Below are 19,625 nucleotides of genomic sequence, written 5' to 3'. Positions count from 1 at the left end.
ATGAAGAGAATTAATGGATTGCAGTGTAAGTTTGGAAGAATTATAATCTCCTTTAAAAAACTAAGAGCACAAAAGTCTTGGTATTGAAATTAAAATTAAAAATTATATATTTGAGAATTTTATTGAACAAGAGTAGACATATATAAACATAAGCCCATGAATATCAGATGCGACCCATGGACTAATCGGCCTAAATTTACAAAACTTTTAGGGCATTTACATGATCATATATCAAACAAGAATTAATCTACTCATCCAACGAGGGGGCTTATCCCCCCCCCCCCCCAAATTGGAGGGGCTGTCAAGCAGGCTGATCAAACAATCATTCTTGGGACACAAGGACAAACCCCTTCAAAATACACACAAAGGGGATGGGTAGGGTGGATTTTTTCACATGAAATCCACCCCAAGTTAGTTTTCTGTAATTCTTCGCAATATCAAAAGGAACCATGCTACACTAACAGGGAGGTTGACCTGACAGAGACCCCATAAAAAAGAGGGAAGGAATTTTTTTTTTTTCAAGCAGGATCCACGGCATGTGAGAGACTGTTAGTCCTTCTGTCAACATTTTCAATCAATTTAGCATTTTTGTTTTTTTTGTCAAAAGTCATTCAACTCCTGGGGATGTTAAATAACAAACGATACATATATATATTTATTATGCTAGAGATTAAATTACAAACTATACATTTGAGACTAATTTTTTTAGAGGATCAAGAAAGAAATACTAAAGGGTCTTGATTTTTTCAAATATATACTCTTGGTTGGGACCATATCCAGTTCTCCGCAGAGCTTCTCCCCCAAAACTTTAAGCACAGAAATTTCTCAAGATTTATTTACCAACTTAAGGAGTTCTAAAATCTAAAAGAAATGGGAAAGAGGAAGGGGGAGAGAGATTTCTCTTTTCCTATCAGTTTGATTGAGTGGTATTATGAGAGGTCAGTTACAAGCATGTTTCAGGAAAATAACATAATTTTGTATATTTCAACAAATGAAGATATTCAATTTAAGATACAAGTATATACAGAAAATAAGTCTACGAAGAAGGAAGTGAAGTAGAGTAGTCGACACATATAGGCTTATCTTCTATCGAATAAGTGGACTATCCCCTTGATTTGAGCATTGAAACAATCGCTAAACCAGATCCAACTCATTTCGTAGTCGTAGCTTATTGGTTAGAGATTCTCCACGGAGTAGTTCATATTTACGACTCGAATTATTTGTTTCTTAGCTTACAAGAAATCGTTATATTGAGAAAGAATTAGGAAAGCAATATTCTCTATTGAATTCTTAGTTAGCTGACCAGAAATTGACTTTCACACTGGTTGGATTAAACCAATTCTTCTTGTGTCTGTCTGATTCGGTCCAGTCTTCCCACTTCAATATGATATAGTCTCAATTGAACACTATACTGACTTATTATATACAAGTTTTGAATTTACCATGATCATTAGACGAAAGTAGCCCACCTTCCTAGAAATAAACAAAGATCTATACCACTATACACAAGGATCCTCCACCCACTATTATCATATTATATAGATGAGATGTCGAAAGATATAGATAGAATCGAGACAAATCTTTTTTCTTATATTTATCTTCTCAAAGAGTTCACTATTACGGCCTTGGCTCAATGGTTCCGTAGCAGTTTTTAGAACATTTTTCTAGAAATAGCATGAATCGCTACGATGACCACAGATTTCAATATCGTGCTTTTTGCAATACTTATTTTAGACTTAATCTCTCTTCCAACGTTACTGCTCAAAAAAGTTGCAAAACTTTCTTGTAGTCTTCGTTATTTATCTATCTATTCTATTTTTCATCCCTTTCTTTTCCTACTTCTCATACTTTATTTACCTTTTGGCTTAGATAATTATCATCTTTATCTTGTTTTATGGTGGGAGCACTGCACCTTCCGGCTCCTTCCAACCTCATGGATGGACTTGGAGGAGCTGGTCTCCTTAGAGCCTTTCTCCGAAACAGAAATGGAAGGCCCGTCAGTAAATTCTTCGATCCATGAGATAGTACGTGATGAACCCCAGGTGTAGTGGTAAAAAAACTCTAGATTGGAATCATCAATGTGCAATCGAATTTTCCAACAAGAGAATGATAATACCATTTTTCTTCTCGATTGTCTTCCAAATACGCAACACGGAAACCAAAATAAATTTGGCCACGAGTTCAAATTATACTAACAGAGATGAAGAAATGCAAGCCATAACTTAAAGAAACCCGAAATATATATATTTTTTCCATGCTCAAAGAAGCAAAATCATAATATCTACATAAATGTGGCAACAGGCCAAAATCATCGCCTAAAAAATTACAGTTTTTAACTCAGTTGTCCTGTTGACAATCGAATATCTCCTACCAACACTTGTAACAAAGTGGTCGTTGATACAAAAAATCAACACACTCATCTAAAGCCCAGAACAGAAATTTCCAGCAGAAGGAGAACAACAAACCTACAGTCATACAGAGTCTACCCCCTTCAACTTGTTGACGTGCTAGATATCTTTCTCTTCTTTCTTTCTAAAAAAACAGAATTTGGAAAAGAAAGACAGGAATAAATACTAAACAGAGAAGAGAATGAAAATCTTACAAGAAAAAAGTTGCTAAAGTATCAAAAGATATCATACCCATTCATCAATGACAAGTCCTTCACCAATAAATGTTGGACCTGCATCTTCTAGAGGCTTCTTGCTAGCCTCCAATTCAGCCTCAGCATCAGCCTCAGCCAACTTCCACTTCAGTTTTTCTTGAGCCTTCAAAGATTCAGCAGGCAGATAATCTCATAAATCAACATTTTCAATGTAAAAATGCATGCAAAAGATGAAGCTTCGAAGCAGTTCAGCAAATGCAGTATATGTTGTAGGAACCACTGTCTAGAATCGTTACTTACTGGGCTAGGACGTTCCACATCTTGAAATACTACCCGAAGTATCTATTCCACAGCCAGTTCATCCTTCTGCTCATCAAACTGTTCCAAGACAACATGAAATGATTAGAAACAATCAGGAGAAAGTTCAAAGACACTTTCTTAGACAAATCACATTTCCCAGAGCCTTGATAATGCGATCCGTGCAACAAGTAAATTATTTTCAATAATACATGCAGTCACTATATTAACAAGACCAATAAACATAATTATTGCAATTGAAGCACAAACTAAAAGAGTGTGACTATGAGCATATAGCCACCAACACAAAATTATTTTCAAGATGGGTGCACAGAAATAAAGCTATCAGGAAAAGAAAGTGACAAACCAGTTTTGCTATGTAGTCCATCGGTCCATTCACCTTTAGGCTCATGATTTTAAACTTCACCTTGCCCTTTTGAAAGCTATACGAGACTTGCTTGTATTTTAAATCTTAATAGCACTTCGGACCTCTTACCAGATTCATCTGGAAGCAATAAAACAAAACCAGAAATTTATTGCGCATAAACTGAGGGATTTTGCAAGGAAATATTTAGCAAATGAGGATGTTAACAGTGACAGGTTGTAATTACTCAAAAAAACAAAGAAATCAATGTAGGGAGGGGAGGGCGAATAATTGAGAACAGATTGCCTGAAAAATTAACTGGAACAAAACAATAGACCCTATTGAGATAAATGATGTCTAAAGCCTGATAGCAAATATCAAAAGAATAATGTCAAATGCTTTTAATTTCCTTGACAAATCATCGTTCTCAGTGGTGCATCTGTAACCTTTGGTCGGTGGATCAGCCATTTGTTACCATTAAAACTTCACTTTAGGGCCAATTTTCATAGCAATGGTTCGTAAAAAGGCTCTTTACATTGTTTATATGGCATTCACACTGATTAAAATAGTTTATGCCGAGTTCTTTATAGCATTTTAGATCTACTCAATATCATCCCCAGTAAAAATTCTCTCTTTGTAGCACTTGTCACTAAAAAAATCTTCAAAACATTTAGTCATTAACCAATGGCAATAACAAATATATTTATACTTATCCGTGTGTAGCTCATACGGAAAGCATACAAATTGAACCAGTCCTTATCAACAGCATACACAGATCGAGATTAATTCAAGTAAATAAACCGTTTTGTCAAACAAAATTGATTTTAATAGGGCATCTCCAATGCTACGCCAAAATACCAAATTTTGTTGGTGCAAAAGCTTTACACTGAAGTTTGCACCATCTTAGACCAAATGTGCAAAGACAAATTTGCCCTTTTCCCATTTGCCAAATAATTGATGAAAGGTATTTGTGTCATTATATATTTTTCAAACACAATAATAATAAATTATTACTATTATTATTATTATTTGATTTAATATTTTTATTTTTATAGTATTTTTACTAATTGTTTATTTAGTAATTTATGCATTTGTAAAGTAAATAAATAAATTTTTAAAAATAAAAAATGAAAAGAAAATGATTTAAAACTATTCATTTGGTATAAGTTTTAACGTAGCGATTGGAAATAAATTTTAATTTGATACAAGATTTAGTGCAAAATAGTGCAGTTTTGGGGACAGCACTGAGACGGCCTAAGTATAATGTATACCGAATACCTACATGTACGGTAAAAACAACTGAAGATAAATTTCCGTAAAGTAACAGACGAAGAAGAAAGAGGTGTTACAAGGAAAGAAGAGCTTGCTAGAAGGATCGAGCTTAAGACGACGTCGCGTGGGGAGCAGAGATCTGGTAACAGAAGAAATCAAGCTAGAAACATAAGCCTTTAGGCCTTCCACCTGTGATGATTATCGTAACTCTGTTGCTGTTGATTATGATGAGTAAAACCAGAAGAAGACAAGAAGAATTCCATGTGAATTTCCGTCAACTGAAAGTGAAAATGGCATCGTGCCGAGAGAGTGTTTGATTTTGCAGTTGTGTTATGTTTGAGTTCTTAGTCGGGAAGGATTAATCTATTTGTATCCGAGCGTTTACATGCCCGGTTACCCACCCCTCACATTGGGGGTAGGCCCGCGCACAATAATTACGTGGGACTCGCCCACCATGTGAGGGGCGTGTAAACGGCCAAGTACATGAAGTAAATCCCGGATTGGTAATGGGGTGGATCGACGGAGGAGAGGCGCCTGTGGCGATTTTTTATTAATTTAGTTCACGGATTGGAATTGTAAAATATGGGTCAAACCGTGATTAACGGGCGTTCCTCCTTTTTAATATTATTAAGCCTATGTTCTTTTAACAAATTAAATTAAATTGTTTGCTATAATAATATTTTTTTATCGCACATTCACATAATAAAATATTTTACATACAAATTAATAAAAAAATTTATATTTAAATCGCACATTTTTTAAAAAAATATTATTCAAAACTCTATAATATCCTCCATAATGGAAGATAAACATAATCTAAAAATATGGAAGTAATTCACCTCATGAGGGAGGTATGCCTTAGCACACAAATTTTTTGTCTGTTATTGTACTTGATTTTGAGATATAGTTTCAAGTTAACTTCACTTGAATTAAATCGACAAAAAAATAAAAATAAAAATAAAATCTGTGGGCCTAGCAGGTCGGTGGATCCCAAATATAGACTTTCTATTAGTCAAAATTAATCTAAATTATTTTGGCATAACAAAAATTTGTGTTTCTATGTCCTCTCCTTCAATTCATCAACATGGGCAAATTCACTAAGGGTGCAAAGATGGAAATGAATTGAATTGAAAACGAATTTTAGGAAATTGAATTGCTTAAAAATTATTTTCCTGAGAATTGTAAATTAATGTGTTTGATTGATATAATTTTTCACGTGAAAAATGTTGAAATAAAAGTATTTTTGGATATTCGTTTTGGCTTTGTTTTACATGAAATTATCAATTAAAAGGATAGATTTTACTGGTATTGGGGATGAAATTTATTTTCATTGCCCAAAAAAATTCAAGAAAATCATCTATCTTTTAGTGTTGGTTTGACTTTGTTTTATATGAAAATTATTAATTAAAGGGAAATATTTTTTTACAATAATTCTTAAAATTTATTTCCATTGCCCAAAAAAAAAATGTTGAAATTTGAAAAATCACCATACCCATGGGAATTCATTTTCCCCAAAAAGCAAGAAAATTAGTCTATCAAACACCCAAAAATGTTGAAGTTAGAAAAGGATTTCCATTTACCATGGAAAGGAATTTCTATTGAACATGGCCTAAGCCTAAAATGAAAACCCATGCAAATTTCAATTAATTAATTCAAGGGATATTGTTTAGTCTTCAAGAGAAATAGAAAATGTTCAGTTCAACAATTGAATTATATGAGATTGAAAATAATCTATTCGATTTCACGCGAGTGGTTATTTAACATTTTTCTTCCTTATTTATTGAAGTCAAATGTTAGTAAAGATATGTTAGGAATTGAAATGATTACAGGGAAACGCGTTGACATAAGAATGTTGACTTCTGGGAACGAAGAAAGCTTGATTTTTATGGGTAATGACGTAATGTTAGCTGTACAGGGTTCTGTAAAATAGAACCCTTACCAGCACTCACAATAATGGATTCGACACGGGACCTATTTGTATAAAAAAATACAAAAACCCATTTCTGTACGTGAAGAATAGCCCGATTTTTATTTGCTAATTAGCTTTGAATTAAATTACGGTGGTGGGTTAGAGAGACTGCATGGCGTTTGACACCCATTTTGTTGGAAAAATAAATTTTAAAATAGTAAATTAATGAAAAATAAAGAATTTTTTTGATTTACGTGTAATATTATTTTAATGAAGAATGTGTGATTAAAAAGAATAGACAAATAAATATATTTTGATAAAAATGGAAATCAATTTTTATTTGATATTATTCTCCAAGAACATTGAATGTTTAGTTCTTTTCAGGATCGCAACAATAAGGATTATGCCTCTACTTGAAACTCAAAAAAATTTCATCCATTGGAACTATTTATGTTCACAGAACTAAACATAGGGTTGAAAATTATGTTCTTAATAAAATAATTTTACGTGTAAATTCAAAACTTTTTCAACTTTTTAATTACTCTTTCTTCAAAAAATCACCATCACAAAATAATATTTTTCTGAAAAAATGGAGTTCAAATAAACCCTTAATGCACTGCATTTTAGGTCACTGTACGTATTACTTAACTAGACTAGAAAGTGATTGTATTCATTTCTTACTACTATCTATTCTTCTTAAATAACTTGTTACACTGATGGTTAAATATATATGTTACCTAACTCAAATAATACTTTTGTAGACTGTAATGTTGGAAAAAAAGAGAGAGACTTGTTACATCAGGAATACGGAATCAAGTCCTAATGGGTTTGATCTTTTGTCCACGATGGGCAAGAGAGCAGGTCTCCACGCACTAAAGGTAACATTGAGGGTTGAATAACTATATTGCCTAATTCAAATAATACTTTCGTGAACTGCGATGTTGGGGGGGAAAATGAAAAGAAAAGAAAGATATGGTTGTTGCAGGAATACGGAATCATCCCATTTGAGAACACAAAAGTCCAAGTTATGTTAGCATATGCGATTTAATAATTTTAATAGCTGTGAATTGAAAAAGACGACTAATTACCTCCTGACTTTGCTTAACGTAGAAAGTGCATATAGAAGAACCATGATTTTTTAGATTATGTGCAACTATTTAACCAGAAGCATAATGATAAGTTGTGAACTTTGACGAAGGGTGTGATCTCGATTGTTGATCATATCTCAATTTGAAAAAATAATGCGATCTATCACCAATACTGTTGAATATCGGTCTATATGCTAACATATTATATGTCTTATTAAATGAGTCATTGTTCCTTGTATTTAATTAAATCTATAATTTAATGTCACTAGTGCTACTATCTAAACCGGTGTTAATAAATAGTATTACTCATTCGAAAAATGTGTAATTTAATGCTTCATATTAATATATGTCAAAAAGTACACTTGTTTGCAAAAGAGACATTGAATCTATGAATTGAATTCATTTCATTTTTTTCCACTTCAAATCAATTGCAGATAAAGGATTTAGAATTCATATATATATATATTTTATTATTATTATTATTATTTTTTTTGGAGTTTTTTTGTTCGATATTTTTAGCATTTGATATCATCCAATTTAGTAGTACACTGTCAAGCTTTAATTCGTTCAACAAAATTAATATTGTGTTATTTTAATTTTGGAGGAAGCGTTGTATCTTGAAAGACATGCGTCCCTTTTATCTTCTTAGCATTAGTGTAGTGGACGAAATTTGTCTTAACGAGTTCATTTTATCTCTTTCTAATTTTTGCATATTATACGTTACATTAAATCACAATTTGTATATGCTCGTATCTTGATTTTTGGTATTTTGCATCAATAAATTATAATTTTATCATATTCACAAGTACAAGTTTTTGGTTAAAAAGGAATATAATTTTGCATCAAATTTGCAATTTGGCATTCAGCTCCTCAATTGAACATCGGAAATCACATTCACTAGATTCACCCACTATATATGCATATACAACAATTAGACCAAAACTAAATACCACCAAAATCTGTCCACAGCCCGCGATTGGTTACGCAGGCCCATTAATTTATGTGTGTGGCTATCCTATTGTGAGTGTTGAAGAAAAAGTGTGATTCGTGCATAAATACTCATAACTCACATATTAAATTTAAGTAATTAAATCATTAATAGAATAAGATAGGAGTTGGAAGCCTTGGCTTGGTATATGTAAAGTCTCGTTAGTATATAATAACAACTCGACATATTCAAGTTGCGAGGCCATATTAATACAAGCATTTTCGAGCTTATCGAGTCTCTTTACAACATTTTCAGGTGTATGCATTGATCAAATAAAGTTTTGTAGGCATTTTGACTCGAAACGATCTTAGTATCGAAATGACAATGGAATCATTGTGATTATACTAGCACGTTTTGCATTTTCGCATCTCGAGACAACATTATTTGGCATAACTAGCATTTTAAAGACCATATGTTAAATTGGTATAATGCAAATGTTGACATTATATAATTTTTAGAACAACGTCTTTGACATAACTCTTCGAATGATAGTTTTGTGAACTCATTTTTAGCCCTTGTTTGATCCCTACTTTTTGAAATTTATTCTTTCAAACTCATTTTTAACTGCACATTTTATGTGATTGACAAATTTTCTCAATTTGTCAACCATATATATTGTCAATGTTTATCAAAGTTTACCAAAAATCGCAACTTTAGATAAACCAAACAAGAGCTTAATTTATGTTTGACTTATATTTTTTAAATTTTGTAAATTATAGTTTCTATGCACAAATCACAATTTCTCAAAGCAAAAATAATTTTGAACGATCTCTGTAACATGAACATCTTATTAGGAAGTTATAGCTCAAAAATGTAACTAAAGTAGAAATGAGAATGAAAAGTAAAAATTGATGAACAAAAATTCACTTGAAAACTGTAAAAGGATTTCATGATGATAAAAGGATTTCATGATGATAAAAGGATTACAACTTCTGTTTACTATAAGGAGATCAAAATAACAATAAACTCTCTCTTATAATTATTGGAATAGACTCACTCTTTTAAACAAAGCAAAAACTATAGGCATTTAGGAGAAATCTCTCCTAATATAGAATGGGTGTCATATAGGATTTAAGAACACTTGAATATTATTTTAATTAACAAATTTATAATCGCAGAAATATAAATGCTTCCCCTCAACATTTTCAAATGTTTTTTTCCATGAACTTAATACGTGTCCTTGATCCCCGTACGTTGAAAGCCCGAGTTTGGTAGAAATTAAAAATAAATTTTTAATTAATTTTATTTAATAAAAGTTGATGAAAAATGTGGTTGAAACGTTGTATGTCCCATGAATTATATGATTAAATTAATTTTTGACTTTAACTTAAATTAATATCTAGATTTTAATTTTCACCGAACATTGAAAAATCTTTATCTGGAAACATCTTGAATTGCCAGGTGTCCTCTAACTATCCAAGATTATAATATTCACCAATGAAAGATGCAATATATTGCATGCCTTAAACAAACATATGTGCATATATCCTTCGTTTTATGTATTATTATAAACAATTGATAAGAGTACTTTCAATGTTTGTTGGAGTAAACCAACAGCTCACAGCAAAAACTAACACAATCCACCTAAAAAATTTATACGTCTGTTGGTCAACTTTGGAACTTAAGCAACTTAATCTGGTATTTATTTCAAGCAAACTTCAGACTTTCAACAAATATTTGCTTATTCATGAATAATCAGTAGCGGCCCTAACTATAGACGAGATAGGCGATCGCCTAAGGCTCTATTTTGGTGAGGGCCCCAAATTAAGTTAGGTTAATTGATTGAAGAAAAACAGAATTATATTTAAATTAGAATTATCAATATGCAAATATAACAGTTATTAAAAATTGAAAATATAAAAATCTTTGGAAAAAAAATGTAAATGGCATAAAACTTATCACTTACAGTTATTTATCATATAAATATATCATAAACATTACTCTCTCTCTCTCTCTCTCTCTCTATAAGTAATTTGACAATTTATCTTCCAAACATCCATTTTCTTTTTATTAACCAAACAAAAAGGTCTCTTTGTCTCTTCAAATTCCACGTCTAATAATAATCCACCATAATTTTTTTAACCCAACAAGAAATAAATTATCTTGCATTGAATTAAAATTTTGTAGATTCAATTTAACAGATTGGACTGGTATAACTGCGTTTATTACAGCCTTACAGCTTTTTCGATTTATTATTATTATTTTTTATCTTCAAAACATATACTACAGAGTTTATAGGCTGTTATTATCGTCATTTTTATTATTTTGTTATACTATCTTTTGCAGTCATTATTCTCCAATTTTATACATAAATCACCCAAATACATATTCAATTTTGTTTTAAATAATTGCAGTAAGAAAATAATAAAAGAAATGAACAGACCCCTTTATCATTACATTATAATCCTATATGTCAAACTTCATTTATAATTTCTATTGCATGTTGAATTTTGACATTTATTATTTTCCTCTTCAAATTTTGGTTCTTTGTCGTCTCTATTAGATTATTCATGATTATATTAAAACTCTTAATAAGAAGACTCGGGGTAAGAATGCAATGATTTTTCTTTAATAGTGCCCCGAATTTAAAATTGGCATAAGGCCTCCAAACAATTTTGCTACAAGTACAGAAAAAATTGACAGAATTTTTACAGAGAAACACTTGACAAATTTTCATTGATTTTTGACACAACAAACACAGGAATTACACTATACAAATGCTGCCAACACAATACCTGTATCATTTCTGTCAATAAGTCACTGTACCTATGGAATTATTCGGCCCCCAAAATAACAGGGTCAACCTTGTGAATAATAATATGCTATTCTGCTGATTAATTAACCTTGATTTCAATAATGGAATTATACTGTTATCTTCTTGACAACAAGCATGGGCACATTTGCCTATGACTACGGACCAATCTTAATCTTTTTGTATTAGGGATATATATTTGTTTGAGTTTAGTAATATCGAAAAGTTGCCATGTATCCCGAAAGAACCTAGACCATATCTTACTAAACAAATATCATAATAATTGACCAAAAAAATTATATTTAATTCCATGTGAGGTAAAGGTAGGAGAGAACGACAGACTTTTACACGTGATTCTGGAGGTCATGATATGTACACAATCATATGCCAACGCGTGTCCTAATTATCTAATCACGTTGTCATTAATGTTTAATTTGGGTTATTGTGTCCTAATTATCTAACAACTTTGTCATCAATTACTTGAGTAATTCAAGGAGACAATAGTTCTATACGTATTTACAATTGTGATAATGTTTTTGTTGTTCATACTTGAAGTTCCATTTCTGGTGGATCTCAATCAACGCAACGGTTGTGATACATGTACATTAAAATTTACAGACTTTTTACCAACGGATGATGTTGTGAGGTTTGATTGAGTCAAAATTTCACAAATCAAATAAAAAAAAGTTTCCCATTTTCTTTTTACCGTCTCATTAATCTTTAAAAGAATTTGTAAACGATGATTTACAATAAGAATATTCCCAACATCAATGCCTAAAATTTGTTCATGTTGACAAATCTTGTTAGAGTTATTTTGGTAGTTAAAAGAGCTTTAAGAGAAAACTGGTTCAATGCGGTTTCCACTAAAAGCACTTTCAGAATGAGAAGCATTTTTAAATTTTAGTTTTCAAACAAAAATTAAGATAGTTTCTTTCAAAAGATCATCTATAAGAAGCAAAAGTAAAAGTAAAAATAAAAATTATGCCAAACGAGCCCTTAAACTTATTTGCACATACGACCTGAAATATACATATCCCGAATTCAAATAATAAAATGCATTCAACAAAAAGAAGATTCAGTAGGATTGCATAAAATATAGACAATTATTCTTAGAGCCTATCTAAGCCTAATTTTTTTCCCAAATGCATTTTGGAATAGTATTTTTATGGAGAATATGTAATTACAAAATAAGAAAAAAAATAAATTGCGTATAATATTATTTTATTGAAGAATGTATAATTGAAAATAAGAGAGAGAGAAATATTTTAAAAATAATAGAGAAGACAAGGATTTTATATCTATAGGATCTTATGTTGACTGTCAATAATGAGGTACTTATATTTTGAGTTTATAAATTTTTTTCAAATACAAAGACGCAATATATTGCATGCCTTAAACAGATATATACGTACGTGTGTATATCCAATTGCTTAGAATAGCAACCTGGCATACTATCCACACATTCCTTGGATCTTGATATCTAAAACATCTCATAAACTAATTATAAGTAAAAACAATTGATAAAAGTAATTAGTTATTCAATGTTTGTTGGAGTAAACCAACAGCTCACAACAAAAACTAACACATAATCCACCTAAAAATTTATACGTCTATTGGTCAACTTTGAAACTTAAGCAACTTAATCTGTTTTTTAATTTCAAGCAAACTTCAGATTTTCAACAAATATTTGCTTATTATAGAATAAATAATCTACTGATTAAGCTTGATTTCAATAATGGAATTATACTGTTGTCTTCTTGACAACAAGCATGGGGACATTAGTCTAAGATTACGGATTACTCTTAATCCTTTTGTATTAGGGATATATATTTGTTTAAGTTTAGTTAAAACGGAAAAGTTGCCATGTATCTCAAAGAACCCTAGATCATATCTTTCTAAATCAATATAATAATATTGGAACAAAAAATATATATTTAATTGTATGTAAGGTAAAGGTGGGCGAGAATGAGACACTTTTCCACGTTATTTTGAAGTTGATGATTTGTATAGAGTCATATCATATAGCGCCTGTTTGATGATCATTCTTGTCAATTTTTTCTACCTTATCTCATTTTTCTACAGTGTTTGTGGCAGATGATACGACAACGTTGAAGAAATTGTCAAAAATGAAAGAACACGGTACCAAGCCATTGAATTTATCTGACCGTTTTGCCCTCAAGTAAAAAATAAAATTCTAGTTGATAAAAGTGCTACAATTAAGGAATAATATTTCAAATGGAGGGTAGAAGTGGAAAGACAAAAAATTCTAAATTCAATAAAATGTCTGAAAAATTGCTGCCTCGAATTTTTGTCAGGCAGTCGTTTGATTTTCTGATTGGGGGCCCACTATTGTTGACAAAAAGTTGGAAAAATGAGGAAAAAATAAGAATAAAATGGGGGCCAAACATGCGCATAATAAAGATGTCAATAATTAATTGAATAATTCAAAGAAACAATAGTTTTATTCCCTATTTACAAAAAGGAAGCTTTAGTGACAATGTGTTGTTGGTTCAGTTGGAGTCGGAATGATTGTAGTGAATGAGATTAATAACGCGACATGAAATGATGAAGACTGCAATGAGAAACAAGATCTAAAAGTAAAGAAATTAACAAAAAGAGTTAATCACAGAAGCACGATGTTTTATTAATCGACAATATGGAGAGAAATAAAAAACTCAGCAATTCTTGCTTGAACAAAACTGAAAGGGAATCCCACTATTTATAGATACATGGTATAGCATAAAGATCGAAATAATGTGGAATAAGAAAATAATATATTTCTATAAAAATCACGTAAAATATAAGGAAACAAATTTTTCCATATGAAAAAAAAACAATTTATTTCAAAAAAAAATCTACCATAATTTGGGTCACAAACCCAACAATTTCCACATTGACCAAAATTCTGGTGCAACGAACGAAACTCTAAGATTTCAAATTCGTCTGCATTGAAATAGTAAATCTCCTCAACACAGTAACCAAAACTCTTCAAACCAAACATTGTCCCATGCAAGACGTTGACAAGCGATACCTGAACCCAAATCCCGGGGTTCCCAAAATTTCACTAAGGAATTACTGTTGACCAAACAGAGTCAAAGCACATCCCGTAGCAAAAATCATACCACATGCTAGATCAAAAAGGTCCCCTGCTAGAACTGTGGCCTTTAACGTCCCTAAAAACATCCCAAACATTATTGACACTACGGTACCTACGCTCCATGAGTCCAACCCTAGCAAATGAATATAGTGTATCAGCTGAAATATGGTAAAGCGGAATTTTCAACGCTCTCTCTAGCAGTGTTCTTAACCAACTCAGAGCTCGCTACAAGAGGTACTGTACCAAACTATATATCCACTCTTAACTGATTCCGCGTTCCCTTGTAAGATGTATAACTGAGACCTTCTCCATCCCTCAAGTACAACTCGAACACCCCTTCAAACCTTCACCTCCACCAGAGAATTTATACCCTTTTGAATCCAGGGTATTCGGCGAGATAAAATTCCTTTTCAGGTCTAGAACATGTCGAACCTGATCACTTGTTCTGATCGTCCAATCCTGCAACTTTAGTCTAACTCGACCGATTCCAATAATATGACAAAATTGGTTGTTTCCCATCACAACTCCACCTTGGGTGACAGCCTCATATGTCTGAAAGAAATTTCGATTGGAACACATATGATGTGAATATACCGAACCGAGAATCCACTCCTCGTCAGGTTTAGACTCCATGTCAGATACCATGGTCAACAATACATCGTCGCCACCCAAAAATTATCGGCAACATTTGTCACGTCCGAATTACAAAATTGCCCCCATATTTTGCAACTAAATCACCTTTATCCTGCAACTTGGCACAATCCTTCTTTACGTGTCCTTTTCTCCTACAGTAGAAGCAACACAAATTGCTGAAGTTCGTCCTCAATCTACCCCACCGTCGATCACCATGAAATGCCAGAGCTTCCTCATTCCTTAATGTAGCTCCAACCAAATGCTTTAACTTCTCATTTGAATGCAGAGTATCATAGACGTCGTCTATAGTCAAAGTAACCTGACTATACAAAATGGTGTTCCGAAACGAAGCATAAGAGTCAGACAGCGAACATAATATGATCAAGGCAAGATCATCTTTATCGTACTTAACCTCCAACGTCTCCAAATCTGCGACAATTTCCTTGAACATGGCAATATGATATTCCAACGACCCTCCTTCCACCATGCGATAGGAATATAGCTTCTGTATTAGAGCCAGTTTACTGGTAAGGCTCTTGGTCATGCATAACTACTCCAGTTTCAACCACAAAACAACTGTTGTTTTCTCCTTCAAGACATCCTGTAGAATATTTTTGGATAAACGAAGATTAATCAACGACAAAGCCTTATGGTCCCTCTGTTGTCCAATTAGCTGGCATTTTCTCAAAACCCAGCAACACATAATCCAAATTCAATTGCACCAAAATAGCTCTCATCTTTAATTGCCATAAAGAAAATCTTGTATTGCGATCCAGCAGTGGAATGACATACTTCATAGTAGTCATCTCTGAAAAAACCTCAACCAATCCCCAGAAGAAGAACCAAACTCTAATACCACTTGTTGGACCCTGAAGGATTGTAATGAACGAGATTAATGACGTGATATGAAGAAATGAAGATCGCAACGAGAAACAAGATTTAAAAGTAAAGAAATTTATAAAGAGAGTTAATCGCAGAAGCACAACGTGTTATTAATCGACAATATGGAGAGAAATACAAAAACTCAGTAATTCTTGCTTGAACAAAACTGAAAGAGAATACTACTATTTATAGGTACATAACATAGCATAAAGATGGAAATAATATGGAATAAAGAAATAATATATTTTCTAAAAATCACGAGAAATATAAGGAAACAAATTTTTCCACATGAAAATAATGAAACAATTTATTTCAAAAAAAAAAAATCGACCCTAATTTGGGTCACAAACCCAACAGGTTCGTACTGGAAGTTCCATCCTAGGTGGAATCTCAGTCAATGCCCTATCTCTGTTCATGTTGGCATATGATGAATTTATGAAAATGTATGGAAGATTCAAATGGAAGTGTGGATCGAGTTAACCACGTTGGTGAGAGATTTAACAATTGAATAGGCATCTCTTGAGAGGTGGAGATCATTGAGAAGATGATAAGATCATATTTCGTTAGGGGAAAATTGTGAGAGATGTGCAAATAAAATTTTAAAATTATCTAGATATGAAAATAGTGAAGAGTTTCTACTCCAAATAGATTTACATTTTAAGGTGCAAGTTGATACATAACAACAAATGTCTATATTTGATATTTGCGATGAAACTATTTTTCGGTTGAAATTTCACGAGCATGTAAGTTCGTGAAAAAGTAATATAAATATGAGTATCGTTTTTACGTGGATTTAGAGTTTAAGTATCTATGATTCTAATTAATTTATAATTATCTCTATTAACTAAGCGCAAAAGTAATTTTTAGAGAAGAGAAATCAATAATGAAAGTTGTGCTAGGAATCCGACTCCACCACAATTTCATTCTCAAACTATTGCTTTTAATTAAATTTATGCTTCAATTGATAATCAATAATCTTTAAGTTGTGTGTCTTCAATGGAATTTACAAGAAATCCTAATTCTACCTTGCTTGAAATCCCAAATTCTAACTAAAGATTCTTTAATTTGTGTATGGAACGTGTGTTTAAGTGTTTTTCTCTTCGAAATTCTCTCCTCTTTATTTTTTTTTTCAAGATGTAGAACCCTGTTTGAAGCCTCCAAAATTAAGGTAAATTCGTACACAAATTGAGGTAACCCTGGTGGAAATGAGTTGTGCTACCTACACAGGCTCTATTGCACAGAGCCTATACAGGTACACACACATGGGGTCCACATGTGGGGTCCACCCCCATGTGAGATACCTTGTACAGGCGTGTGCAGGCCTTTTCCGGTGGAAATTTTGTTGCCCTTGCGATTGAAAGGTAATTCCTTTTGATTCCTGTACAAATTGATCCCCGAGTTTTCCTATTGATTCGTCTCGAGTCCCTTTTATTTGTATCGTGGGATCCTTCATCTTTTAGATCTTAATACTTTGATCCCCACATTCCAAAATATGTTCATTTGTCATCTCTTTTTTTTTTTGTTAGATTTTCTGTTCCATTTCTTCACAAGCTATTCAACATCGAATTCCTAAAACTATTAATATACAAGTAGAATTAATTATCAAATCAATAAAAGTATTCTCAAACGTCCACTTTAGATGGTTCGAATAAGTGTAAAATTACAATTACCAATATTCGATCACTATTTGGTTGTTTGTCACAATTATCCAAGACTAGCAAATTCCTTATTGTTTATCATATATGGTATTTATTTTCACAGTTTTAAGTATCATAAAATTATTGTTTTTGATAACTGAACATATATTATGGGTGTTTTTGGGTGACATTTTTATGTAAAAATGCATTTTTAAATAGTAAATTGATGGAAAATGTGTGATTGAAAAATAAGGAAATTTTTTTTATTATTTTAATAAAGAATGTGTGGTTGAAAAGAAGAAAGAGAAAAATGCATTTTGAAAAAAATGGATACCAAATGGGTCCTATATATATATAATGCAGTCGTCTAAGCAAAGTTTAGCATATCTAATGCTGATCCACGCACTAAAATTAAAAGCTAAACAAGATGAGAGAAAAAGAAGTAATTACCACCTTAATTTCTCTCTCTATGTATATACACTACCGGCCGGTTTCCTAATAAAACAGATAAAGAAGGAAAAATATGTCGCAGCCTTGATAGCACTTATTAAACTCTAAATAAATAATAATAATAATAATAATAATAATAATAATAATAATAAGTAATGCTATGTAGCTCACTGGAGTTGTAACCCCAGTCTAAGTGACATCAGATGATAGATTAAATGAAAAATGAAATTAAACGAGTTATTTAATTCTACGTATCAATTAATGCCAAAGTAATGCTATGTAGCTCACTGGAGTTGTAACCCCAGTCTAAGTGACATCAGATGATAGATTAAATGAAAAATGAAATTAAACGAGTTATTTAATTCTACGTATCAATTAATGCCATATTAATACCACCTCAAACGGGGTTGTAACCCTAGTGAGATTAAATAGCATTACTCAAAAAAACTTGAAGTAGTTTCATCTATTAGGAGGAGATTCGACCTAAGTATCTTTTTGGCAAAATTTCTATATTATTTATGAATGATCAAATTTTATTTTTAATCATAAATTTCAATGTATTCCCAAATAATATTTATTTATTCACGCTTATTTCTATTTAAATTATTTATAAATTCTTTTCAAACAGAAGTTAACTTTCCAACCACCAAAACAGAACACATAACCATATGTATCAAGTCACCTAAACATAAAACAATTTTGCACCCCTCGGGGCATAGTCTAATGGTGCAAAGGACATGAGTAAGGTTATCTCACACTTTGCTAGCAGTCGAAGTGTGGGGGTTCGATTCCTGAAACATGGAATTGGACTCCTTGTAGGCGCAGTGTAAAGGCAGCTCTTTTTCCCTGACCTACTGGGACATATCCCGCGATTTACCTCCCTCACAAAGTTTTAGGGGCGGGACGGTGGGGGCCCTTAAGGTTGAGGTTCAACCTTTTTTTTTAATAAAACAATTTTGCTTTTTTTTTTTTTTTCTCAGGTTAGTTTTTGTCCTTCCAATTCAAGATGGTCCTTGTCAAGAGACAATAATTGCCATTGTACTCGAAGTTGAGGGACCAAGTCCTTGATTGATTCAACTACAAAAATAGATTAAGATTTAAGTTAAAATTAATTTTTAATTTTAATCATACATTTCATAAATTTATTTACTTTAAATCAATTAGGGGCGAAATAGTATTTATAATATAAAAATGCTATAAGTACAAATTTTTTCTAAAAAATTTGTACAGAAAAACAGTTGTCTTCATGTAATTGGCTATTGCCAAAAACAGTTTTGACAACAACAAATCGCAGAAAAATAATTATTTTTCTGTACCAATTTTATTAAAAAAAATCTGTACTTATAGATTAATTATTTATAATATGATGCATTACATGGCTTAATAATGACGGCTTGATTTTGAAGCCATGCACACGGTAAGAAGCCATGAAATATCCGTAACAGGAAGGTCTAAGGGCCTATGGGGGGAGGGTACGTGGACTTGTATTGTAGGTGACAGCTAATATGAATTCAGAAAGAGAGGAGATACACCTCGCACGAAAATAATATTTGATGGATAATGTGAGGGAAGATATAGAAAATGTAATATTTCGATACTAAACCCTGTTTGAGCTCTATTATTTTTCATTATATTAAATTAAATTTTTCTCTCT

Source organism: Olea europaea, unplaced genomic scaffold (assembly GCF_002742605.1).
Source record: "Olea europaea var. sylvestris unplaced genomic scaffold, O_europaea_v1 scaffold2500, whole genome shotgun sequence".
Taxonomy (NCBI): Eukaryota; Viridiplantae; Streptophyta; class Magnoliopsida; order Lamiales; family Oleaceae; genus Olea; species Olea europaea.
Note: the sequence above shows the minus strand (reverse complement) of the source record.